Source organism: Bufo bufo, chromosome 2, assembly GCF_905171765.1.
Source record: "Bufo bufo chromosome 2, aBufBuf1.1, whole genome shotgun sequence".
Classification (NCBI taxonomy): Eukaryota; Metazoa; Chordata; class Amphibia; order Anura; family Bufonidae; genus Bufo; species Bufo bufo.
This window is the reverse complement of record NC_053390.1, coordinates 14,556,913-14,584,441: the sequence shown is the minus strand read 5'-3', so window position 1 is coordinate 14,584,441 and position 27,529 is coordinate 14,556,913. Positions and strand designations below refer to the sequence as shown.

At 47.5% G+C, this 27,529-nt stretch overlaps 2 protein-coding genes across 2 annotated transcripts in view; one reads left to right on the top strand and one right to left on the bottom strand.

Moving 5' to 3' along the window:
* Positions 1–27,529, bottom strand: part of LOC120992034 (zinc finger protein 84-like) — a 124,544-nt gene that overhangs the window by 71,138 nt on the left and 25,877 nt on the right. The window lies entirely within an intron of this gene.
* Positions 1–27,529, top strand: part of LOC120991881 (zinc finger protein 84-like) — a 67,872-nt gene that overhangs the window by 39,186 nt on the left and 1,157 nt on the right. The gene's annotated exons all lie outside the window — the stretch shown is intronic.

Here is a 27,529-nt window from a genome sequence, read left to right as displayed (position 1 = left end):
ATCGTGGATGATTGTTTTTCTTGTGCTCTGGCAGCAGGCACAGTTTCAACACGCCCAGGTCCACGGCCTCTGCGTGCTCCATCAGCATCACGGCCACTTCCCTGTCCCTTACTGCTCGTCTTCTTATTAAATGTTATTTATGCTTGAAAGTATGTCACACGTACAGTAGCGTAGGATTTGTAAGTGTCTGCGCAAAAAAATTAAAAAAGGTATTTGGGATGTGGAAACGTCACACAGGAGAAATACCGCAGATAATGTCGCGGATGTCAGCAGCGGCTAATATAAAATTACAAGGAATGTCACAGGTATTTGGGATGTGGAAACATTACACAGGAGAAATACCGCAGATAATGTCGCTGATGTCACCAGTGGCTAATAAAAAATTACAGGGCATGTCACATGTATTTGGGATGTGGAAACATCACACAGGAGAAATACCACAGATAATGTCGCTGATGTCACCAGCGGCTAATAAAAAATTACAGGGAATGTCACAGGTATTTGGGATGTGGAAACATCACACAGGAGAAATACCACAGATAATGTCGCTGATGTCACCAGCGGCTAATAAAAAATTACAGGGAATGTCACAGGTATTTGGGATGTGGAAATGTTACACAGAAGAAATACCGCAGATATTGTCGCTGATGTCACCAGCGGCTAATAAAAAATTACAAGGAATGTCACAGGTATTTAGGATGTGGAAACGTCACACAGGGGATATACCGCAGATAATTTAAATGCTGTCACCAGCGGCTAATACTAAATTACAGGGCATGTCACAGGTATTTGGGATGTGGAAACGTTACACAGGAGAAAAACCGCAGATAATGTCGCGGATGTCAGCAGCGGCTAATATAAAATTACAAGGAATGTCACAGGTGTTTGGGATGTGGAAATGTTACACAGGAGAAATACTGCAGATAATGTCGCTGATGTCACCAGTGGCTAATAAAAAATGACAGGGAATGTCACAGGTATTTGGGATGTGGAAACGTTATACAGGAGATATACAAGTTCTTCAACTTAAAAAAAAAGATGTTACTCCCTACACTATCTTTCCCTTCTTCAGCACAGCTCTCCCTAACTAACACTGAGCAAAACACGTGTCATCGGGTGCTATATAGCACCCGATGATGCATTCCGGCCAGCCAATCACTGTAATGCCAGTAACCAACATGGCTACAGCAATACAGTGAAGAGCAGTACTTACCTGCACGTGCGGGGAGGAGACTCGAGCATTGCATTCGAGCAGATGTGGTATTCGGCCTTTTCACTAGTTGATACTCTAAGGCCTTTTCCAACTTTGTCTTGCAGGAAGCCTAAGAGGCTGATAATCTGTGGTTTAGAACTATCCACCCCTTAATAGAATTCAAGCTGAATAGATTCAATTGATCCTTGTGTAAGCCCTTTAAGTGGAGACCTGGCTATGACAAGGTCTTCTGGACTATGTCTTACAGACCATTAGGTTGATATAGTGGCTGTACGGTGAGTCTCCAGGTTCTGGCAGTTCTTCAGATACACCCTTGAATCATTTGAATGAGTTGGGATCAAAATGAACTTTTTCATGAATTACAAACCAGAGTGTGGCAAAGGTCTTCATGATTTAATCAAAGTGGCTTCAAGATAGTTAAAGAGGTTGGTCAAACTTCAGGCTGTCAAACTGAACCTCTTTAGGTCTTGGCAGAGTTCAGTGTCCTAGACACACACAAACTGCAGTGGGGGAAGTCTCCAAGTTATACTCTTGATTCAACTGAATGAGTTAGGAAAAATGATATTTTGGTAGATTGAGGCCCAAAATGTGGTAGGATCTTCATGACTACATCAGAGAGGCCTCTAGATAGAAATTGAGGCTAGCAACCTTCAGACTGTCAGGCTCAATCTTTCCAGATATTGGCAGAGTTGAGTGCACTACATTTCAAGGGTCTACACTGGGGGAAGTCTCAGTAACACCCTTGACTCATCTGCATGATGGGAACCATGACCTCTCTGGCCCGAACAGTATGATGGCTGTACTGTCGTCGGGTCTAGCCTGATTTTCATCAATACCTTAATTATCACGGAAACTGGAGGAAATATGTAGACCAGCCTGAACCTCCAAGGAATGGACAAGGTATCTCCTGCAAGGGATTGTCCGCCTAATAAAGGGAAAGGAATGTGTCCATCTTGGCACTGAACCTGATTCCACTGAGCAATTTGTTTGAAAATCTATGGATTTCAGAGACCATTCTCCTGGAAAGGCTAGACCTTGACTGTTGGTCAGCAACAATGTTGAAGGAGCCTCAAACAAGTACAGACAGATGGGTCAGGCTTCTGTCCATGTCATGATCTTTCCCACTTCTTTAAGAAGGGTTTCTGATTTGGTGCCACCCTGCTTATGTCTGCTCTTACACTGACTGTTTACTCAAGTCTGTGGGGTGAGTCATACATGATATTCTATAGCATTAAAGTCTTTCGGGTTTGAGGAAAGAGACTTCACAAGGGTCTCCAAGAGCCCAATGACTATATGCCCTTCTAGGAGGAGTTCTCAACCTATTTCTGAGCCATTATTAGTCAACAGAATCCAGATGAGCTGGAAAACAAAACACTCGTCTCTGAAATGTTTCTACCATCTGTAGAATTCACAAGCTTGAAATGACAGGGTACACCAAATATTCAACCCCTCTGGGTTAAGGTTTCCACAGCCTTAGGATCTCTTCTCTATATAGAAGGCATACGAGTCATAATGCTCAAGAAGCTACCTCTGCAACTCCTTACATGATGCCTAAAACCCTTCGCTGCCAAGATACTTTCCCTAGCACAGGTGTTGAAATAAATGACCAGCAGCCTGAAGATAGGCAATCACCCAGGGATGGAACTACAGAAATTCTCTGTGTTCTTAAGGAGGCAGCTATAGAGGACACCACTACAAAAAGGTGTGAATAGCTGAGGAGATCCAGAAAAGATGAGCTGTGAATTGCAGGAGCATAACACCTTGCTCCTCACTCAGGAGTTACGACCACCTTAGCTGAGATTATAAAATATGCAGCCATCCGGACTGACTTGACTGACTGTCAAGGCTTTATATCCTCTTGTCTCAGTATTGACTTCAGGAACGTCAGGAGATGTTCTACCTATGGAGGGTATATCTTTACCCTGAACAACTGCTGTAATGATCATTTCATATATGATAAGGTCTCCATTATCCTATCCAGCTCTGAACCCATGAGTCTACTTGACTCATACCAGAGAGCAACTTACCCGTCGTAATCTAGACCATAGATTTTTCTGACAACTCATGTGTTAGGTGTTGGCATCACAGCAAACGTGTCATAGCTGGAACTCTAGACCTGAAGGATACATTTCCTTGGACTTTGGAGACAATATAAGCAGCCACAGCAACCTGAGGGTAGGGTTCTCTCAGCTTGGAGGAGCGACCACAGACGGGCGTCAAACTCATAGTTCTGTCTCTGTAGGTACAACAGAATTCCAAGATAATCTGGTTATAGCTTTATTAACTTTAGGCTACATTCACACAAACGTATGTTGTTTCCAAGTCTGTTCCGTTTTTTTTGCGGATAGGATGCAGACCCGTTCATTTCAATGGGTCTGCAAAAAATGCAGACAGCACACTATCCGTATGTCCATTCCGTAGAACATGTCCTATTCTTGTATGTTTTGCGGACAAGGATAGGCATTGTTACAATAGGTTCTGCAAAAAAAACGGATGCCATACGGAACGTCATCTGTTTATTTTTTGCGGACCGCAAAACACATACAGTCGTGTAAATGTAGCCTTAGGAGGAGGAACCCACTTAGTTGTAAGGCCTTGTTCCTGACTGGGGAGTATGACGACCTTAGCTGAAATGATAAAATATGCAGCCATCTCAACTGACTCTGTCAAGGCTTTATATCCAATAGATGGAGGAACCCACTATGTAAGTGATGAAGGAACTTTCAGCTTTTCCGTGGTAGCCATTTTGGAGACTCTGACTGTATTGTGAATCCGGACTGAACTGGATCATTTCCAGGATATTTGCATTCGGCCATCATAGCTTTTTTTTCCAAAGCTTCAACCACTTTGAAGGCCCTAGAACCCTACAGGTGGAGACCCCCTGGTCATCATCCGTGTTCCCCAACCGGTCGGACATGAAGAATCTCTTTGTTACTTTCTTCCCTTAGAATGAATATTCCCCTCTTTATTCTTCTCCTCCTCAGAGGAGGAAACAGTTTATCCTGAATTCTCCATCAGGGGCTTCCTCTTCAGACCTGCATTCCGGGAACAATTACATCTCAGTCTTTTATGTCGTCCATAGGAGACTCTAGAGAGGTGACCACAGCTCTGTACAGACTGTTATATCAGAGAACTACAACCCCCAGCATGTCCAGAGGAGATAACTACAACCCCCAGCATGTCCAGAGGAGAGAACTACAACTCTCACAATGTCCAGACTGTTATATATCAGAGGAGAAGAGTACAGAATGTTATATGATATCTCAGAGGTAACACTCCAGGCTGTTATTGTAGGTTTCAGAGGCGAGAACTACAACTCCCAGCAATTTTTCCAGTTCTGTAGGAAAGAAATCATAAAACGACTTCTCCATACAAGTGCAGCACGCAAGACCTGCAGGGTATAGCGAAGCGAGGTCGCGGTTTTGGGCAATCGAGGGTTGCTCACTGTATTGGAGAACCCTGGGCAGGCATGCGGCAGTGAAGGAGAGGTAGACACAGTTCCTCTGGGGCACACTCTGTATGTAGGGACCAGGCCTGATGTTGTGTGAGGTGCCCTGGATGTTACAGGTATTTTGAGTGCCTGGGGCAAGGTCCCTTTTGGATTCGTGACGCCAGTGCCTGTAACGGTGGCACATGGATTTATAGTTGGAATAAGTGAGGTATACAGGTGGTATAGTGAACCAAACGTTGCTTTACTTAACAGTCCAACTTTGTACATACAGATGGTAATACAGTCCTTTATATCACAAGCTTCACAAGCAGGCTTTATTCCACAAGATGGCAGGTATTGATTATGCAAGATACTCAGAGAGTAAATCCACAACACACTCAGAATCAGGTTGTACCTTTCCTCAGAAATAGCGTACACTGTCCTTTTCTAGAACTCCTGACTGGTTTCTATCCCAAGGCCCAGATGCCTAAATAGTGGCTTAAATCCTTGGTAAATATATATCTTCCTCTCGTATTAAATCCTTGCTTTGCTTCCTAAAGCATCTGCCCATCAGTGTTACTTATCTTTGCTTGTAATATCCTTGCTTGACTGGTGAAGGACTGTGGGTTTCTCCCAGGAGGTTCTGTCCTGCAACTGGGGTGTCTTCAGAGCTAACTGAGGCTCTCTTGGACTACAGGCAGGCTAGGACTCTTCACTAGCCTCCTGGTCATAGCTAGCAGCCTGGGCTGTCTAGCTGCATGTCAGGAGGAGGCCCTCAGCTTGTCCCTGGCTGGTGCCTTCTCACTTCTGTCTCTGCAGACTCCTGACTCTGAACTCCCTCTCCCTGTCTGGGCCTGGATATTTATACTAGGGGCTCCCTATCTCCCTCTAGTGTCTGGGATGTCTAACTACACCCAACTAGGCCTGCTAAGCATTTACACAGGGGAACATTGCATATAAAAACACATTAGAAAATACATTAAATGCACAATTAAATATAACATTTCTGTCCCTTGTGAGTAGAAGTAACACGCACACCAATTGACCCTTGTGTAGTGCCCACACCTATCTAGTGGGACACTACACAAGTATCATCCCTCACATGTCACATGACCACAATTACAGCTGCTCCTCCTTCTTATCATCTCTCTACAGCTGACCCCGCCCCCTTCACTGATCACATGACAGTGACATCTTCATAGATCCTTCACCACCTCTTTTCTTCTCCACAGCTGAACCCCTCCCCCTGCACTGATCACATGACGGTGACATCACCCCCAGGTACTTCACCACCTCTTCTCCTTTCTATTGCTGACCCCACCCCCAGCACTGATCACATGACGGTGACGTCACCCCAGGTCCTTCACCAACTCCTCTCTACTGCTGAGCCCCGCCCCGCCCCGCCCCCTCCACTGATCACATGACAGTGACGTCACCCAAGGTCCTTCCCTACCTCTTCTCCTCCCCACTGCTGAGCCCCGCCCCCTGCACTGATCACATGACAGTGACGTCACCCCAGGTCCTTCAGCTCTGGCAGCAGATACTGGGCAGGTCCTGGTCGGTAGTCAGGGCTCTTGTTCTCTCTGGTATCAGCCATTCCTCCAGCCTGCAGGTAAGATGAGCTGTGAGGAGACAGTGTGGTGGAGAGCTCAGACATGTCACCTCTGGAGATTCTCCTCCATTACACACAAGGAATCCTTCTCCGCTCCTCAGCTTAGTATGATGGGGGAGGAGTAGTGGGGATAGTGGGGGTTGTCATCATTCTCTGGCCCCTGACTGTCCTGGTGAGGGGCCCCTGCCTCCAGGAGGATAATGAATGGAGCGGGGGCCCGGCCTGAGCTCAGCCTTCTCCAGTCTCTTCTCTAGGAGTTGTGGACACAGCTGAGCACAGCCCAGAGGTGGGACCTGCATCTACCAGACATTTATCTCCTGTGGAGCCACCAGAGATCTCCATGTTGGGGCCCCTGGAATCCATGTGGTGGGGGCTCTGAGAAGCGGGGCCCCTCCAGGCTCAGGAAGTGCGGTTCTGGAGGTGACATCTGGTCTTGTCCCCTGGATGATTTCCTCTCCTCTTCTCATAAAGGCGCCTGCAGTACTAGAAGCCTCCAGCTCCTCCAGTTCTCTCCTCTTCTCCTGAATGACCACCAAGGATGGACAGGAAGGAGATCAGCAGAAGAATATTAGACCTCACCTTGGAGATCATCTCCCTGCTGAGCGGAGAGGTAAACTTTTCTAGATTTCTCTCCTCTGTATTGTATTCTGTAACAAGTCAGACATCGGGAAGGAGAATCCATCATAGGAAGTGATAGGAAGAGTCCAGGGTCCTGGTCATGTTGTAGGAGCCATGAGGAGGTAAGTAGGCACGTTGTACCAGGAGGAGAGGGGACGGAGGAGAGCACATGGCCCCTGAAGGGTTTATTCCCTAAGTGTCTCTCTCCATCCACAGGAGTACACAATAGTGAAGAAGACATCGGGGGACTGTGTGACTCCCATCATCCATCTCCAGGAGTCAGGAGGGCGGAGCAGGACCCCTCACCCCATCACAGAGCCTCCCCCTCACCCCCTGATACATGAGCAGAAGGTCCTAGAGCTCACCCACAAGATGATGGAGCTGCTGACTGGAGAGGTGACACTGCTGGGAATGCTGGGAAATTCTCCAGTAACAGCACTGGAGGGGTCTGGGTGATGACGGTGTCATTGTGTTGTCAGGTTCCTGTAAGGTGTCAGGATGTCACTGTCTATTTCTCCATGGAGGAGTGGGAGTATATAGAAGGACACAAGGACCTGTACAAGGAGGCCATGATGGAGGAGCACCAGCCTCTTATATCACAAGGTGAGACCCGTCATGTGCAGTGTATACACGTGTGTGCAGTGACATGTAATGGAGGAGCACCAGCCTCTTATATCACAAGGTAAGAGCCGTCATGTGCAGTGTGTACACGTGTGTGCAGTGACATGTAATGGAGGAGCACCAGCCTCTTATATCACAAGGTAAGAGCCGTCATGTGCAGTGTATACACGTGTGTGCAGTGACATGTAATGGAGGAACACCAGCCTCTTATATCACAAGGTAAGAGCCGCCATGTGCAGTGTATACACGTGTGTGCAGTGACATGTAATGGAGGAGCACCAGCCTCTTATATCACAAGGTAAGACCCGTCATGTGCAGTGTATACACGTGTGTGCAGTGACATGTAATGGAGGAGCACCAGCCTCTTATATCACAAGGTAAGAGCCGTCATGTGCAGTGTATACACGTGTGTGCAGTGACATGTAATGGAGGAGCACCAGCCTCTTATATCACAGGGTAAGAGCCGTCATGTGCAGTGTATACACGTGTGTGCAGTGACATGTAATGGAGGAGCACCAGCCTCTTATATCACAGGGTAAGAGCCGTCATGTGCAGTGTATACACGTGTGTGCAGTGACATGTAATGGAGGAGCACCAGCCTCTTATATCACAAGGTAAGAGCCGTCATGTGCAGTGTATACACGTGTGTGCAGTGACATGTAATGGAGGAACACCAGCCTCTTATATCACAAGGTAAGAGCCGCCATGTGCAGTGTATACACGTGTGTGCAGTGACATGTAATGGAGGAGCACCAGCCTCTTATATCACAAGGTAAGACCCGTCATGTGCAGTGTATACACGTGTGTGCAGTGACATGTAATGGAGGAGCACCAGCCTCTTATATCACAAGGTAAGAGCCGTCATGTGCAGTGTATACACGTGTGTGCAGTGACATGTAATGGAGGAGCACCAGCCTCTTATATCACAGGGTAAGAGCCGTCATGTGCAGTGTATACACGTGTGTGCAGTGACATGTAATGGAGGAGCACCAGCCTCTTATATCACAGGGTAAGAGCCGTCATGTGCAGTGTATACACGTGTGTGCAGTGACATGTAATGGAGGAGTACCAGCCTCTTATATCACAGGGTAAGAGCCGTCATGTGCAGTGTATACACGTGTGTGCAGTGACATGTAATGGAGGAGCACCAGCCTCTTATATCACAGGGTAAGAGCCGTCATGTGCAGTGTATACATGTATGTGCAGTGACATGTAATGGAGGAGCACCAGCCTCTTATATCACAAGGTAAGAGCCGTCATGTGCAGTGTATACACGTGTGTGCAGTGACATGTAATGGAGGAGTACCAGCCTCTTATATCACAGGGTAAGAGCCGTCATGTGCAGTGTATACACGTGTGTGCAGTGACATGTAATGGAGGAGCACCAGCCTCTTATATCACAAGGTAAGAGCTGTCATGTGCAGTGTGTACACGTGTGTGCAGTGATATGTAATGGAGGAGCACCAGCCTCTTATATCACAAGGTAAGAGCCGTCATGTGCAGTGTATACACGTGTGTGCAGTGACATGTAATGGAGGAGTACCAGCCTCTTATATCACAGGGTAAGAGCCGTCATGTGCAGTGTATACACGTGTGTGCAGTGACATGTAATGGAGGAGCACCAGCCTCTTATATCACAAGGTAAGAGCCGTCATGTGCAGTGTATACACGTGTGTGCAGTGACATGTAATGGAGGAGCACCAGCCTCTTATATCACAAGGTAAGAGCCGTCATGTGCAGTGTATACACGTGTGTGCAGTGACATGTAATGGAGGAGCACCAGCCTCTTATATCACAGGGTAAGAGCCGTCATGTGCAGTGTATACACGTGTGTGCAGTGACATGTAATGGAGGAGCTCCACAGTTTCTTCTCACATTACATTACAGGCTACGTGTTCTTTATATGTCAGTCATATCCATAGGGCTCCAGTCACATGATGAGAGCGTGTCCTTCTGGCCTCCATCCGGCCGGTATAGTAGACTATACTACAGAGACGTCTTGTACAATCCGTGTTCTGCATTGTATATATATTGTAGATCATACATGGAGTTTATGGGCAATGTCCGCCCCTGTACGACTTGTGACAGACTCTCTGCCTTTTGGATTTCACCACTATTTATTTGCCCACCTGGTTATTCATTGGATGCCCATTGTCCCCTTTTCTATATGGCCCCTGTAATGTATTTTTCCCCTCACCCATGACGGCACCCAGTGCGACTCAGGACCTCCCATCAGGACAGGAAACCTGAGAATATAAAAAGGACACACCTCCACCTAACACCAGTTCAGGTTTCCTGTCCTCCGGATGGGAGTTCCTAAGAAGCAGCAGTAGTACTGCACGACATACCTCAAGAGAAGAAGCACCAGCGCTGGGGGGGGTCTGTGGCGTTGCCGTAGGAAGACCTATCCCTGGGGAGCGGTAGTTCTGTGGCCGTGCCGTAAGCCGCTCCCCACAAGTCTGCCTGCGCCCGCACTCGCTACCGGTCCTGCGGGGAGCCGCTGTGGCCGTGTTCAGGCGGCTCCCCACGCCGACATGCCCAGTTTCAAGATGGCGCCCGCGCGTCTAAGCGCTTATGCGCATGCGCGGGCCGTCCTTCAGAGGGCCGGCTGATGACATCGGGGGGGCGGGGCTTCTCTCCCGACGCGCAGGACCCGGAAGTAAGGGCCGAGGCGCGTCTTTTAAACTATAAATTCGGCAGCAGGTGCAGGCAGCCAGCGGGGGCACAGTTTTTGTGCTGAAGTAGGATCCAGCTGGCAAGCATGTCGGAGCCTACAGATGGACGCGCTGGACCCCTTGAGGCCTGCAAGTCCGGTACTGGTCCTAAGGACGGGGAAAGGAAAATTCACATGGTGAGAACGTTCCTTTTTTTTTACTAATAAGGTGTTTCTATCTTAGATCCCAAAGCCACCTAAAAAGTCGTCTTCCAAGACAAAACACAAAGAGTGTGCGGATTGTAAAACGAATCTATCTGCATCCTATCAGAAACCTCTGTGCACAGCATGTATAGATAAGCTGGTAGCGGAACAGTCCCAGACCCTTACAAGATCTATGAAGTCTTTAATCAAAGCATCCTTCAAGGCATTCAGTAAAGGCCGTGCCAGGTCCCCGGATAAAGCCACAGAGTGTGACAGTATAGAAATGGACTCGTCCGATAGTGAAGCCAGAGAATCCGGGCAGTTAGATTCCAGTAATTCGGACTCCTCGGACGACGAATATTCAGGGAAGTCCTTCTTTTCCCCTGAGGATACGCAGCCGTTACTAAAAGCGGTCCGAGCAACTATGCAGTTGGAAGACAGACCAGATCGGTTGCGGACCAGGCCTTCCAGGCATTAGGCCCTAAAAAACATAGGGTTTTTTCTATGCATGAAAGCATGCAGGCGCTTATTCAAAAAGAGTGGAAAAATCCTGACAGAAAATTCTTCATACCCTCCTCTGTAAAAAGAAAATATCCTTATGAAGAAAAAGTGTCCTCAAGCTGGGATAGGGCCCCTACGGTGGATGCACCAGTCGCCAAGATAGCAAAAAAGTCTTCCCTCCCCTTTGATGATTTAGGTTGTCTTTCTGACCCGTTAGATAAGAAAGCGGACATATATCTTAAACGGGCTTGGGAGACGTCGGCTGCCTGTCTCAGACCGGCAGTCGCAGCCACTTGGGTTTCCCGGTCGCTGAGACTATGGATTGACCAGCTAGAGACACACCTTAAAGAAAAAAGGCCTAGAGAAGAGCTCCTAGCTTCTCTCCCCACCTTCTCAAAAGCAGCTGATTTTTTAACGGATGCTTCCACGGATGTGATGCGCTTTTCCGCCAGAGCCTCTGCTATGACAAACGCGGCTAGAAGAGCTATTTGGCTTAGATCCTGGAAGGGTGACCAGGGATCTAAGGCCAGACTCTGTGCCCTTCCGTGTGAGGGCGACAGGTTGATTGGGTCATCTTTAGATGACATCCTGGAGAAGGCCTCTGACAAAAAAAGAGGATTTCCTGTCCCTCAGAAGCCCCCCTTTTTTCGTAGGCCCCAGCAGAGTTTTAGAAGGCAGAGGGGCACGCCATACGACAGGAAAGAGAGGGATCGGTTCCAGAAGAAATCTAGCAACTTCCTTTTTAAATCCCAGGATAATAAAAAAGATAAGCAGCAATGACGCCAGTCTCCAGGTTGGGGGAAGACTCTCTTCCTTTCTCCCGGCTTGGTCAAAGGTCACCCAAAACAAATGGGTTTTGGGAGGGATAGCAGAGGGATTCAGATTGGAATTTCTCTCCTATCCCCAAGATTTCTTCACCCGCACTCCAACTCCGAAAGATCCCTTAAAATCCACAGTTTTAGAGGCAGAGGTTCAGTTGTTATTGGACAAAGGAGTCGTTCGCCAAGTTCCAAAAGAGGAGGAGGGCAGGGGGTATTTCTCCCCACTCTTTCTAGTAAAGAAACCCAATGGGTCTTTTCGAATGATTCTAAATCTGAAACGGCTAAACAAGTTCCTGAAGTACAAAAGATTCCGGATGGAGACGATAAAGACAACTATAGACCTGTTATACAAAGATTGCTGGATGGCAAGTATAGACTTAGAGGATGCTTATTATCACATCCCAATTCATCCCTCCTCCCAAAAGTATTTGAGAACAGCAGTTCAAGTGAAGGGACAGCTTCTGCACCTGCAATACAGGGGTCTCACAAGCCCCGAGAGTTTTTACAAAGGTTGTGGCGGAGATGGTGGCATTCCTTCGATTGTCCAGGATAGTGTTAGTACCCTATCTGGACGATTTTTTGTTCATAGCTTAGACGAGAGTACAGTTACAGACGGAACTTGTCCTGGTGTGTTCTCTATTGAAGGATCTGGGATGGAAGGTCAATTGAAAAAAGTCTTGTCTAACCCCCTCTCAAAATTGCATATTTTTAGGGATGCAGCTAGATTCCACGGCTCAGAAAACATTTCTCCCTCAGATGAAGGTGGTTTCAACAAAAGAACATGTTTGGATCCTTTTCCGCTCCTTCCGATGTTCCATCAGAAAAGCGATGGCAGTATTGGGGCACCTGACGGCTACGATTCCCACCGTACCATTTGCTCAGATTCACACAAGATCGTTACAGTCGGATATCTTAAAAAAATGGAATGGTCTTCACAAACGCTAGAGGAAAAATTTCATCTCTCCTCCAGAGCAAGGTATTCCCTCCTATGGTGGACATCCGAGAAGAACCTTTCGGCAGGGATGCCTTGGTCCTTCATAGAACCCATACTGATAACAACAGATGCCAGTCCGTGGGGTTGGGGGGCTCATTCAGATGGGAAATACTGGCAGGGAAGATGGGATTTAAGAACCCGAGCCTGCACATCAAATTACAAGGAGCTCAAAGCAGTAGAAAGAGTTCTAAGAGTGGCAGTTCCAGATGTCTTAAACAAAAAACTGGTCTTTTACTCGGACAATGCAACGACAGTGGCCTATATAAATCATCAGGGCGGAACAAAGATACCATCCCTAATCTTCCTCTGCCAGGAAATTTTCAAAATAGCAGAAGACAGGAACCTGCTCCTATCTGCAATACATCTGAAGGGGAAAGAGAACACGGTGGCCGACTTTTTGAGCCGAGTGGAACTCAGCCAGGCAGAGTGGAGTCTGAACGGAGAAGTTTTTTCACAGATTGTCTTAAAGTTTGGGACCCCAACTATAGACCTCTTTGCTACTCGGAAAAACAGGAAGACAGAGAGGTTCTTCTCCTTAAATCACACAGAAAATCCTACAGCTGTGGACAGTCTGGCCCAGGACTGGAGCCAGGAATACGGCTATGCCTTCCCGCCTATTTCCCTAATTCCACAGGTACTGAAGAAAGTACGGAGGGAAGGAGCCTCTATAATCCTGGTAGCCCCGAAATGGCCCAAAAGAATCTGGTACTCCACCCTGTTAAATCTAGCCAGAAGCCCCCCCTGGATGATCCCCCCAAGGAAGGACCTCCTTTCCCAGGGGCCTGTATGGCATCCCAATCCGGGGATTCTTCAATTGGCATTATGGAGTTTGACAGGGACATCTGGTTGAGGAGAGGGCTTTCTAACAAAGTTGTTTCCACCCTTCTAGGCAGCAGGAAAGCTACAACAGCCAAGAAGTATAATAGAGTTTGGAATATCTTTGCTTCCTTTCTAGGGTCTAGCCCTGATACATTTAGTCCTCCAGAAATACCTAAGGTTTTAGACTTTTTACAGGCAAGTTTAGACAAGGGACTCAAGGCCTCCAACTTAAAAGTACAGGTATCGGCTTTGAGCTACTTTTTTGACTACCAGTTAGCAATTCACCCTTGGGTCAGACGTTTCCTTTCTGCCGCGGCCAGAATCCATCCTTCTGTAAGACCTCTTTCCCCCCCATGGGACCTAAACAGGGTCTTGACAGCCCTAACCGATAAACCATTTGAGCCCTTGTTGGAGATCCCAATTGACATCCTGTCCATTAAAATGGCTTTTCTCCTGGCAATTACCTCTGCTAGGAGGATCTCGGAGATCCAGGCCTTCTCTGCACATCCACCTTATACTGTCATCCAGGACAATCAAGTAGTAATCAGGCCCCTGCCTTCCTTCCTTCCCAAAGTTGTCTCGGATTTTCACAGGAGCCAGGACATTGTGTTACCTTCCTTTTTTTCTAACCCCTCCAATAGCAGGGAAAAAAGTTTTCATTGCTTGGATGTTAAGAGATGCTTGTTAGTATACCTTGATGTTACGGCTTTGTGGAGGAAAGACGAGAACCTTCTTGTCCAGTATTTAGGTGGGAATAGGGGTAAGAAAGCATCCTGCGGGCTTATTGCCAGATGGGTGAAGAAGGCCATAACGAAGGCTTATATCTCCTTGGGTCTTTCCCCTCCTTCAGGATTCGGGGCCCATTCTACTCGGGCAGTGTCTACTTCATGGGCTGAAAGAGCTGATGTGTCTTTAGCTCAGATTTGTAGGGCAGCTACATGGAGTTCCCCACATACCTTTCTCAAACATTATAGGTTGCAGCTCCATTCTGACGCCTCATTTGGGGAGAAGGTCCTTCAGGCTGTGGCCCCCCCCCCCTAGATTCTATTTATAGTCTATCTCGCACTGGGTGCCGTCATGGGTGAGGGGAAAACAACATTGCTTACCGGTAATCGTTTTCTCGATACCCATGACGGCACCCGATAGTTCCCTCCCCATATACAGATACATATATATAAATATATATAAGGCATCAGCCAGGTCTATATGAAGTAATATAGATATAAAAAAAAAAAAAAAAAAAAAGAGGATCTTTAATCCCTTATCACTTCTCTCCGGAGAACAATTTATTTCTTCCACTGGTGTTAGGTGGAGGTGTGTCCTTTTTATCTTCTCAGGTTTCCTGTCCTGATGGGAGGTCCTGAGTCGCACTGGGTGCCGTCATGGGTATCGAGAAAAAAGATTACCGGTAAGCAATGTTGTTTTCTGCCTGTGAGTGATTACGTTAGCCCATTATGTTTGGTGATTGTATCACAGGCAGAGCCTATTGTGTTTTGTTTATTGTGTTTGGTAATTGTATCTGACCTAACGATCTCCCAGGCAGAGGGGAGGGATTGTGTGTCCTGTTTCCATTGGTCTGTGTGTTTGTCACGCAGTTCCCCATCAGGTCCAGATGGGAGGTCCCCTTGCATGGGGACTTGCATATAAGGCCAAGTGTGGCACCAATAAAGGCAGTTCATCTTCACTCTCAGAGTTCTGTTTCTTATTGGGGAAAACGCTATATCACGGTTCACTAGCTCTTGTAAGAGCTGTTCCTGCTTCCCTCACGGATGACCCTGGAATTCCTGCAGCACCTCTCACCATTTGGAAAAGGAAGTCTGTGGTGGTGAAACCGTTCTGCTACAAAAGCGTATCACTACAATTGGTGGCAAGCGGTGGGATGGTCCTTTCTACCCAGAGAGAGTGCTACCCTGATGGAGAGTCAGTATAACAAGTTGAAAAGGCTGACACTGAAGAATCTACTCGAGAGCCGGGGAGGGTCAGCTAGAAATCGCCCACGACAGGAACTGATAGACGAGCTGATCGAAAGGGATCATGCAGCAGTGATGACCGAAACCAATATAGAGATTGAGGAAGACGCCGCTCTCGTTCAAGCTGTTCGGAACAGATTGACAGTCTACGGCCCTAATCCAACACGGGAACTAATCGACCAAGTCTTCGCCGCAGCTGAGGCAGAGGCCGGTAGGCGCAGGGAAGATCGGCGACTCGCAACCCAGCAGCCTCTCAGCGCCCCTGTGTCCCCGAGCCTCAGTTACTCTGAGGGGAAAAAGATTCAATTCGCAGCATTTAAGTCCTTCCAGGAAAGTGACGACAAGATCGATGGATTTTTGGCCGATTTTGAATGGCAGTGTGCTTTACACCGGGTACCCATGGAGGAATGGGTCACCATATTATCAGGGAAATTATCTGGGAAAGCTTCCGATGCTTTCCGTTCCATCCCTGATGTGGACATACCACACTACCATCTGTTAAGGAGGCTTTGTTAGCCCGGTACGCTGACACCCCGGAAGCCTACCGGCAACGATTTCGGGAGTCCAAAAAGAAGGGGGGGATTCCTACCTGAAGTGTGCATGTCGACTCCACTGTACAGCATTGCACTGGGTCACTGGATGCCAGGCCATGACCGCTAAGGATGTACTACACTTGTTTTTACTGGAACATTTTCTCAACGCCTTGCAACCAGAGCTAAGAGAGTGGGTACGTGACCGGAGGCCCCTAACTCTATCTGAGGCTGCTCGTCTAGCCAACGAGTAAACAGATGCCCGCCGCATAGAACAGTCAGCACCAAAACCACCACCTCGCATCGAAATTTCGAGCACCCGTGGCTCCAGCGCCAACCTGTTACTCTGGGCCACCTAGGTCAGCACAGCAACCGAACCACTCCACAGTTCAGTGCCATCGTTGCAAACAATGGGGACATTATCGCAGGGATTGCCCACTAGAGCCTCCCCGAAACACATGGAGGGAGAGACCGAGAGGGAAGTGACTCCCATCATATCATACGTGGTAGAGCTCAGGCCCAGGGACGACAGAAAGTATGGTATGATAGGAGTGCCTCTCAGCATACATTCCAGATAGGACAGAAGGTGGCATGGTCCCTTTTAAGGTAGTAGAGCAACTATGTGACACCACATATGTTTTTCCTAGCTGTAAAGATGAGAGGATAAGGCGGTCCTTTCACGTAAATATGTTAAAAAAAATATCAGGAAAGGCAGGAGGACGTAGCAGCCATATGTGCCCCAGCTACTGACGACCAAGACAATTTACCCTTACCTGACCTTTTAGAGAGACAACCCCAGAGTGACCCCATCCGCCAAGTCAAGTTAGGGGACCGACTAAATCCCACTGAAAGGGAGCAGATGCTCCACTTACTAGCGAGTTAACGGCAAACATTTTCCCAAGAATCCGGTTGTACCTTTCTCACCACCCACAAGGTAGAAACCCCTGGGCAAAGTCCCCTTAGTCAGCCCCCCCTACCGGATATTCGAAGCTGTTCATGATGGGATGAGAGGGGATATACAGGAAATGTTGAGGTTAGGCGTCTTTAGGCCGTCCGATAGCCCGTGGGCATCTCCAGTAGTCCTAGTCCCGAAAAAGGATGGGACTACCTGGTTCTGCGTAGACTATCTGCGGCTAAATGATAAAACAGTGACCGACGTCTACCCCATGCCCCGAGTAGACGAACTGCTAGACCGTATTGCCAGGGTACGCTATCTGACCACCATCGACCTCTGCAAGGGGTACTGGCAGATTCTCTTGGCCGAAGAGGCTGTCCCCAAGTCGGCTTTTGTCATCCCATTTGGCTTGTACCAGTTTAAGGTCATGCCATTTGGGATAAAAAAACGCCCCAGCCACTTTCCAATGCTTGGTGGATAGACTTCTTGATGGCATCCAAAAATTTGCCTGTGCATACCTGGATGATATTGCGGTCTAGAGTGACTCCTGGGAAGAACACTTAAGGCATGTAGGGACAGTATTAGATCAGATTCAGGCCGCTGATACCAGATAAGTGCCATATAGTTATGGCAGAAGTCCAGTATTTGGGACATTAGGTAGGGTGTGGGAAACAGAGACCAGAGCCTGCCAAGATCGAAGCAGTCGCTAACTGGCCCACAGTGTGGCACCAATAAAGGCAGTTCATCTTCACTCTCAGAGTTCTGTCTCTTATTGGGGAAAACGCTATATCACGGTTCACTAGCTCTTGTAAGAGCTGTTCCTGCTTCCCTCACGGATGACCCTGGAATTCCTGCAGCACCTCTCACCATTGGGAAAAGGAAGTCTGTGGTGGTGAAACCGTTCTGCTACAAAAGCGTATCACTACAATTGGTGGCAAGCGGTGGGATGGTCCTTTCTACCCAGAGAGAGTGCTACCCTGATGGAGAGTCAGTATAACAAGTTGAAAAGGCTGACACTGAAGAATCTACTCGAGAGCCGGGGAGGGTCAGCTAGAAATCGCCCACGACAGGAACTGATAGACGAGCTGATCGAAAGGGATCATGCAGCAGTGATGACCGAAACCAATATAGAGATTGAGGAAGACGCCGCTCTCGTTCAAGCTGTTCGGAACAGATTGACAGTCTACGGCCCTAATCCAACACGGGAACTAATCGACCAAGTCTTCGCCGCAGCTGAGGCAGAGGCCGGTAGGCGCAGGGAAGATCGGCGACTCGCAACCCAGCAGCCTCTCAGCGCCCCTGTGTCCCCGAGCCTCAGTTACTCTGAGGGGAAAAAGATTCAATTCGCAGCATTTAAGTCCTTCCAGGAAAGTGACGACAAGATCGATGGATTTTTGGCCGATTTTGAATGGCAGTGTGCTTTACACCGGGTACCCATGGAGGAATGGGTCACCATATTATCAGGGAAATTATCTGGGAAAGCTTCCGATGCTTTCCGTTCCATCCCTGATGTGGACATACCACACTACCATCTGTTAAGGAGGCTTTGTTAGCCCGGTACGCTGACACCCCGGAAGCCTACCGGCAACGATTTCGGGAGTCCAAAAAGAAGGGGGGGATTCCTACCTGAAGTGTGCATGTCGACTCCACTGTACAGCATTGCACTGGGTCACTGGATGCCAGGCCATGACCGCTAAGGATGTACTACACTTGTTTTTACTGGAACATTTTCTCAACGCCTTGCAACCAGAGCTAAGAGAGTGGGTACGTGACCGGAGGCCCCTAACTCTACCTGAGGCTGCTCGTCTAGCCAACGAGTAAACAGATGCCCGCCGCATAGAACAGTCAGCACCAAAACCACCACCTCGCATCGAAATTTCGAGCACCCGTGGCTCCAGCGCCAACCTGTTACTCTGGGCCACCTAGGTCAGCACAGCAACCGAACCACTCCACAGTTCAGTGCCATCGTTGCAAACGATGGGGACATTATCGCAGGGATTGCCCACTAGAGCCTCCCCGAAACACATGGAGGGAGAGACCGAGAGGGAAGTGACTCCCATCATATCATACGTGGTAGAGCTCAGGCCCAGGGACGACAGAAAGTATGGTATGATAGGAGTGCCTCTCAGCATACATTCCAGATAGGACAGAAGGTGGCATGGTCCCTTTTAAGGTAGTAGAGCAACTATGTGACACCACATATGTTTTTCCTAGCTGTAAAGATGAGAGGATAAGGCGGTCCTTTCACGTAAATATGTTAAAAAAAATATCAGGAAAGGCAGGAGGACGTAGCAGCCATATGTGCCCCAGCTACTGACGACCAAGACAATTTACCCTTACCTGACCTTTTAGAGAGACAACCCCAGAGTGACCCCATCCGCCAAGTCAAGTTAGGGGACCGACTAAATCCCACTGAAAGGGAGCAGATGCTCCACTTACTAGCGAGTTAACGGCAAACATTTTCCCAAGAATCCGGTTGTACCTTTCTCACCACCCACAAGGTAGAAACCCCTGGGCAAAGTCCCCTTAGTCAGCCCCCCCTACCGGATATTCGAAGCTGTTCATGATGGGATGAGAGGGGATATACAGGAAATGTTGAGGTTAGGCGTCTTTAGGCCGTCCGATAGCCCGTGGGCATCTCCAGTAGTCCTAGTCCCGAAAAAGGATGGGACTACCTGGTTCTGCGTAGACTATCTGCGGCTAAATGATAAAACAGTGACCGACGTCTACCCCATGCCCCGAGTAGACGAACTGCTAGACCGTATTGCCAGGGTACGCTATCTGACCACCATCGACCTCTGCAAGGGGTACTGGCAGATTCTCTTGGCCGAAGAGGCTGTCCCCAAGTCGGCTTTTGTCATCCCATTTGGCTTGTACCAGTTTAAGGTCATGCCATTTGGGATAAAAAAACGCCCCAGCCACTTTCCAATGCTTGGTGGATAGACTTCTTGATGGCATCCAAAAATTTGCCTGTGCATACCTGGATGATATTGCGGTCTAGAGTGACTCCTGGGAAGAACACTTAAGGCATGTAGGGACAGTATTAGATCAGATTCAGGCCGCTGATACCAGATAAGTGCCATATAGTTATGGCAGAAGTCCAGTATTTGGGACATTAGGTAGTGTGTGGGAAACAGAGACCAGAGCCTGCCAAGATCGAAGCAGTCGCTAACTGGCCCACAACGCGTACTAAGACCCAAGTACTGGGCTTCCTGGGGACCGCAGGGTACTACAGACAGTTCATCCCAGACTATAGTGCAATGGCCAAACCCTTGACTGATTTGACAAAAAAGAACCTACCCAGACAGGTCCTGTGATCCCCTGACTGCGAAAAGGCCTTTCAAGCACTAAAGACTGCCTTAGTGAATGCTCCTGTCTTGGCTGCCCTGGTCGCTGACAAACGTTTCATCATGCACACAGATGCCTCCATGTTCGGACTGGGAGCAGTTCTAAGCCAAGTGGGAGAAGATGGAGAGGAGCACCATGTCGCGCATATCAGTAGAATACTGTTACCTCGTGAAGGGAGCTATGCGGCAGTCAAAAAAGAATGTTTGGCGTTGGTATGGGCTTTGAAAAACTTACTCCATATTTGTATAGGCATGAATTCACCTTGATCACAGACCACAATCCCTTGGTATGGCTGAACCGGGTCGCAGGGGACAATGGACGACTATTGAGATGGAGCTTGGCCCTGCAGACATATAATTTAACAATCCAATACAGGCCCGGTAGACAAAACAGTAATGCAGACGGATTATCCCGGCAAACAGAACTCTGCCCATAACAAGAGTCCGGACAGCCCCAAGTTAACCCGAACAGGGTCATTCCGGGTCTGCCTGGTGTGCCACAAAAAGGGAGCATTGTGACAGACTCTCTGCCTTTTGGATTTCACCACTATTCATTTGCCCACCTGGTTATTCATTGGATGCCCACTGTTCCCTTTTCTGTATGACCCCTGTAATATATTTGGCTTTAAAAACTTTTTTCCCCACGCCTCCACAACGGCAGTAACATGGAGATTATCCCGCCATCTCAGGGACAGGAAACAACTTGTGGACCAGCCCATATAAGGCCCCCTCCCTCTTACCTCTCCAGTTGTTTTCCTGTCCCTCAGAAGGTCAGGACCTGCCGTATGGACTAGTCAGACGCCCAGCCTTTGGTTTGTTATCCCGGCTCTGGCCGGAGGGCTGAGGCAGGGGATAGGGCCGCAGAACTTTGCTTAATGTTCCTCCTTCCCTCCGGTATAAGCCCAGCGATGCTGGCCACCCCGGGCTATGGACCCGTGTCCAGTCCGGACCGGCCCTGTTCTGTGAGCCGGGGGAGCATTCCTGGGCCTGGGAACGCTCTCCACATAGTCCTCCTGTGCCGCGCGCCCGCCCGCAGCAGGGCCCTTAATGATGTCAGTGGCCGGCGCGTGGCGCATGGAGGGGGCGGAGCTGGATGTTGTCATCATCGGGGACCAGGAAGTAAAAGGAGCGCGGTCTGCCGGCATCCCGATGCAACTCCAGTGCTTCTCTCCTGGAAAAGAGATGTCCCAGCAGGCAGATGAATCGCCCAAGCGGCCCACAGACACATCCAGGCCCTCTAGCCCGGTAAGCCTCCTCCCGTTACTAAGTGTCAGGTTTGCTTCGTCCTGCACTTAAGGTCTCCTTGGTGGTGGTTCTTTACCCTTTTTAAGAGACTAAGGATAATCTCTTAGGGTAAAGAATGCTCAAAAAAAGAACCACCCCTGAAAAAGAAATGCGCTATCTGCAGAAAATTACTGTCTAGTTCATACAAGAAACTCTTGTGCCAAAAGTGTTGTGACAAGGTTGTGTCAGAGGAGACCCCATCTTTAGTAGAGAGTCTAAAAAACATAATTAAAGAAGTGGGTGCAGCGGTAGAAGCTAAATTATCTACATTACCGCCCAGACCGTCTACCTCCGGAGCCATAGCCTCTGTACAAGACTCTGACTTAGATGAGGGTGAAATCTCCTCTAATTCCGATCCTGATGCCTCAGATCAAGCATACGGTAAACCTCTCTGTTCAGTTGAAGAGACGGATTCTCTACTGAAAACAATCAGGGCTACGATAAATCTGGAAGAGCCAAGAGAACCCCTTTCAGTACAGGATCTATTGTTTGCTGGGTTAGGAGACAAGAAAAAAAGAGTTTTTCCCGTCCACCCTAACATCAGAGCGTTAATACAATCAGAATGGAAAGACCCTGAGGAAAAACAATCTGCCTCTAAATGGTTAAAAAGAAAATACCCATTCTCTGAAGAAGATTCTTTAGCCTGGGATAAGACCCCTAAAGTAGATGCCCCAGTGGCGAGAATCTCTAAAAAAAAACTGCCCTACCATTTGAAGACCTCGGTCTTCTTAAAGATCCGATGGACAAAAAATGTGAGAGCCTTCTTAAAAAGATGTGGGAATCTTCTACGGCTACTCTAAGACCTGGGATCTCTGCTACTTATACTGCAAGAACCCTGGGCCTTTGGTTGGGACAATTAGAGGAACATATAGAATCAGGCTCTCCACGGGAAGACATCTATGCCTCCATACCAATGTTAAAGCAGGCCGCTAACTTCATGGCAGATGTGTCAACGGATATAGTGAAACTGTCGGCCAGATCAGCCGCCCTCTCTAACTCTGCTAGAAGAGCAGTATGGTTACGCACCTGGGCTGGTGACACAGCCTCTAAAAACAAGCTGTACACTTTACCATGTGAGGGGGATAGGGTGTTCAGTATGGCCTTGGATGACATTCTGGAGAAAGCTTCAGATAAGAAGAAAGGGTTCCCTACAGAATCTAAATTCTTTCACCAAAGACGCTCCTTTCGGTCCCAGAAACGTGGTAGACCTGACTAAAAGAGAAAGGACGCAAGACCATCCTGGCAGTCCAATAAGGGTAAAGGCAAAGGGTTCATTTTTAACCCTGATAAATCCGCCCACACCTCTTCTCAATGACGCCAATGGCATGGTGGGAGGAAGACTTTCCCAGTTCTATCCTGCCTGGGTAAATATCCAGGCCTCTCCATGAGTTCTATCGGTAATAAAAAAAACGGGTACAGTCTAGAACTAAAATCCTGCCCACCAGACAGATATATGGAGAACCCTCGTCTGGAGGAAGTAAGCCAGAAAGCCATGGATCACCAACTGACACTTCTGCTGTAGAAAGGGGCCATCATCCCAGTTCCAAAGCAGGAACAGAGGAAAGGTTTCTATTCCCCGGTCTTAGTAAGAAAACCAAACGGCTCGTTCAGGGTAATAATAAACCTGATGGTATTGAACAAATACATCATATACAAAAAGTTCAAAATGGAAACTATAAAGACAGTAATCAGCCTGCTCCCAGGGAATGGCGCTGTGGTAACATTAGATCTGGCAGACGCCTATTACCATATACCCATTAGGAAAGAAGATCAGAGATTCCTGAGACTGGCAATATGGTTCAAGGGATAACTGTGCCACTTTCAATTCCGGGTACTTCCTTTCGGTCTCAGTTCGGCTCCAAGACTTTTTACAAAGGTCATGACAGAGGTGTCAAAATTCTTTCATCTAAAGGAAATTCTATTTTTTCCTTATCTGGACGATTTCCTAATAGCAGCCCCATCAACACATCTGTTACTCCTACAGCTACAGACAATCCAGACCACACTTGCCAGCCTGGGGTGGATAATCAATATGGGAAAATCCTGTCTCCTGCCCTCAACCCAGATAAACTTTCTAGGAGTGCTATTAGACTCAGAGAAAATGACCTCCTTTCTTCCTGTACAGAAACAAGACTTCCTGATCACGACTGTGAGGAAATTTCAGAAACAGAACTCGGTCTCTTTCAGAGAGATAATGATCATCCTGGGTCTAATGACATCCACTATCCCTTCAGTAAAATGGGCACAGTTTCACTCAAGGATCCTTCAATCATTCCTCTTAAGAACCTGGGACAAAAAGCAGACATCCTTAAACAGGAAGGTGAAGATCCCACAGCCAGTAAAGACATCCTTGAATTGGTGGTTAGACCGGAAAAAACTTTCGAAAGGAGTGCCCTGGAGACCAGAATGGATGCTAAACCGCCAGGTATTCAAACAGATCTGTTCCAGGTGGGTAACGCCAAAGATCGACCTGTTCGCCACAAGGAAGAACAGACAGGTTCCGGATTTCTACTCTCTATCAGTGGAAAATCAGCCCTTAAAGGTGGACGCACTTTCGGTACCCTGGCCCCCAATCCTGTTATATGGGTTCCCTCCATTTTCCCTCATACAGAGGGTCATAGCAAAAAGTTTGGAGGAAAAAGTCCAGATCATCCTAATCACTCCCTTCTGGCCCCGTAGGTCGTGGTTTCCGATCCTGAAGAGCCTTGCAGGAGAAGAATTCTGGATTCTCCCCTCTCGCTCAGACCTTCTACTTCAGGGTCCGGTTTCTCATCCTCAGGTCTCTCAACTCCGTCTGACAGCCTGGAGGCTGAAAGAAATATCCTGAGGAACAAAGGTTTCTCCGAAAAAGTGATCTCCACTTTACTACTTAGTAGGAAACCTGTCACCTCAAAAATATATCTGAGGGCCTGGAAATCCTTTCTACTCTTTGGGGAAAACAGATACCATCCATCAGGAGAGCCTCAATTGTCCCTCATACTGGATTTCCTTCAGGCGGGGTTGGATAAAGGTCTTGCAGTAAGTACATTGAAAGTTCAGATAGCAGCCTTGAGCGTGTTTCTGGACTGTAAACTGGCTGACATGGAAATAATAAAAAGGTTTTTTAAAGCGGCTACCAGGATTCGCCCTAGGTTAAGATCCCTAGTGCCTCCCTGGGACTTAAACTTGGTACTGTCCATACTTATGTACCCTCCATTTGAGCCAATTGCAGATCTACCCTTAAGAATTCTTACTCTTAAGACATCATTTCTGCTAGCCATCACTACAGCCAGAAGGGTAGGCGAAATACAGGCCTTTTCTATCCTGCATGCATACCTTTCTGTTTCAGACGACAGGATCACATTAAAACATGCTCCTGAATTCCTTCCAAAAGTAGTGTCTAAATTCCACTGCCAACAGGAAGTTACCCTTCCCTCCTTTTGTTCTCAGGCAAAAAACGACAAATAGAAACTCTTTCATAACCGTCAGGAGATGTGTCCTCCAATATCTGGAAGCTACCAAGGAGATTAGGAAAACGAATCAACTGCTAATTCAATACTTGGGCACGTTTAAGGGAAAAGCTGCCAGCAAGACTTCAATATCAAGGTGGATCAAGTCCTGTATCTGTCTTGCCTACCAGACAGAGGGTGTTTCTCCTCCACCGTTTCTCAAAGCTCACTCTACCAGGGCCCTAGCCACGTCCTGGGCCGAGGGTGCTTCAGCTTCCTTAGAGGACATTTGCCGTGCAGCCACATGGTCCAATCCATGTACATTTTTCAAGCATTACAAACTGGATGTTTCCGCAAATAGGGATTTAGCTTTCGGGCGTAGGGTCCTATCTGCAGTTGTCCCAACCTAGGCTATTCCTATGTTATTTCCTCCATGTTACTGCCGTTGTGGAGGCGTGGGGAAAAGACATACATTACTCTTACCGGTAATCGTTTTTTCCCTTTAGCCTCCACAACGGCAGGAGGAATTCCCCCCCCAAAAAAAATAATAAAAAAAATATTATATAATATATACTCTATGTATGTATATATAGAAATACATATATATATATACATACATAGAGTATATATTATATAATATTTTTTTTTATTTTTTTTTTGGGGGGGGGAATTCCTCCTGCCGTTGTGGAGGCTAAAGGGAAAAAACGATTACCGGTAAGAGTAATGTATGTCTTTTTCTGCCTGTGGGTGATTACGTTAGCCCATTAAGTTTGGTAATTGTATCACAGGCAGAGCCCATTGTGTTTTGTTAATTGTGTTTGGTAATTGTATCTGACCTAATTCTCTCCCTGACCTAATTATCTCCCAGGCAGAGGGGAGGGATTGTGTGTTCTGTTTCTATTGGTCTGTGTGTTTGTCACGCAGTTCCCCATCAGGTCCAGATGGGTGGTCCCCTTGCATGGGGACTTGCATATAAGGCCAAGTGTGGCACCAATAAAGGCAGTTCATCTTCACTTCTGTCTCTTATTGGGGAAAACGCTATATCACGGTTCACTAGCTCTTGTAAGAGCTGTTCCTGCTTCCCTCACGGATGACCTTGGAGTTCCTGCAGCACCTCTCACCATTGGACGTCTCTAGCGGTGAAACCCTTCTGCTACAAAGGAGTATCACTACACGACTGTTTGTCATCATTGGTAAAAAAAAAAGGCGTGTGTTATGTAAGTCAGTGTCTCTAAAAAATTGAAAATTTGTATTAAAATTCTTGTCTGGCATTGGCTTTAAATTGCTAAATGTGATCATGTTGTCCATCACTTCAGCGATTATCTGCTCATCCCCTTCAGACTGAACGTGTGACTTCTAGCAGTAATTGCATGTCCCAGAATGTTCCAGCTGCATTAGAGCGTGTTCACATAGGGCACATTTATTGTAGACATTTCCATATATTGGGTTGTTTCTGCAGCAGGTGCATGGATTATTACAAGCCACATTCAGGGTAGCGGGACAGGCACAGAAATGTCTGCAGCTGATCTTCTCTGTGTGAACTTGCTGGTAGATAACCAGTGGCTGATCTGTGCTGCTATTATAATCTGTCCAAAAAGGGGGGATGTTAAAGGAATTCTGTCAGCCTGATTTTCCATGCACAGATATTGGTATCATCATATCTTCATTATGTCATTAAACATATACTAGTTTTACCTCCACCTATAGTTTCATTTGTGATAAAAATTGGTTTTATATATATGGTAATCACCTTCCTAATGTGCCCAAGGGGCTGTCCCTCCGGCCTTTTTTTTTTTCTCAGTGCGCCGTAATCCTGCGCATGCGCCGATGTCATACACGTCTGGGCCCGCACGGTGCACTAAGAAAAAAAAAAGAGAGAGGAGTGAATAAATTAAAAGCGGAGGCACTGGGCTCAGTGATCAGGGGTGTGGCTGGGCACAAACGGCAGGAGGGACAGCCCCTTGGGCACGTTAGGAAGGTACTTACCATATACATAAAACCTATTTTTATCACAAATGAAACTATAGGTGGTGGTAAAACTAGTATATGTTTAATGACATAATGGAGACTGATATGATGATACCAATATATCTGTATGGAAAATCGGGCTGACAGAATCCCTTTAAGGTTCCACATATAGAAACAACAGGCAAGTTCTGGAGGGGCGGGGCTTACGATGCTCCATTGTGACAGAAAAGCCAACCACTAAGTGGTATAGAGGTAGACAGACTTGTGTAGCTGTGCAGCAGATCTGTCCTCCAGCCCAAGCTCCTGTGATAAATGTGGAGCATCTCTAGATTTACTCTGTACGTTTTAAACAGGATTAGTAAATCTGCCCAGTTGTTTACCCAATGGGTGCAGGGTGTCCAGACCATGAGGAAGCAAAGCAGCTCCAAACCATGATGTCCCCCATCAGCTACAAATTATGATGTCCCCGTCACCAGCCCCAAACCATGATGTTCCCTCCACCAGCCCCAAACCATTAGGCCCCACTTGATCAGCTCCAACCATGATGCTCCTTGTTTTATTCAAATGATGTCTAGTTGATGTTGAAAGGCAAAATGTGTTGGCAGAGAGCAGGGCTCGTTT